This window comes from Crocuta crocuta, unplaced genomic scaffold, assembly GCF_008692635.1.
Source record: "Crocuta crocuta isolate KB4526 unplaced genomic scaffold, BGI_CrCroc_1.0 scaffold696, whole genome shotgun sequence".
NCBI lineage: Eukaryota > Metazoa > Chordata > Mammalia > Carnivora > Hyaenidae > Crocuta > Crocuta crocuta.
Genome location: NW_027529467.1, coordinates 596843 through 597372, shown reverse-complemented (window position 1 = coordinate 597372; position 530 = coordinate 596843). Strand labels below are relative to the sequence as shown.

Genomic DNA, 530 nt, shown 5'->3' with positions numbered 1-530 from the left:
GAATGCTGTAATACCCTCTGAAACTCAGGCACCTATGATGGATAGGTATGTGAATCTTCTTTCAAAGATTCTCTTGGGCACACCACAATTTGTAGATAAATGTGGGAGCGGGGAGTGAAAAAAATTAATTTTAGGATTGACTTAAATCAAGTGAGGAAAGCCAAGTGAAAGGCCTCATAAAAAATAAAGATGTAAATAATTATGCACTTCTTCACATTCCCACTATTATTCATGCTGATAAATGATAGGATACTCTATTGAAATTTTGTGTCTACAGATTTCACATTAAAATTGTATGTATGAGCTGTCCAAAATATTTTGAAAATGCCTCTCATACCCAATTTCTTCAGATCAAAGTACATGATTCAAATAGGTAGATTTTAATCTGCTTTATGATTATATATTAATACTTACATATAAAACTTGTTTGATGCTATTTCAACTTTACAATTGAAAAGAAATTTAATAGTTCTTGGCCAAATAAAAAGGAGAATTCTAAGCATCTCCTTATGTGACACTGCTTCACCTAG

The 530-nt window shown here is 31.7% G+C and overlaps 1 protein-coding gene across 1 annotated transcript in view; it reads right to left on the bottom strand.

Moving 5' to 3' along the window:
* CFAP47 (cilia and flagella associated protein 47) overlaps nt 1-530 on the bottom strand; it is a 492482-nt gene that overhangs the window by 182467 nt on the left and 309485 nt on the right.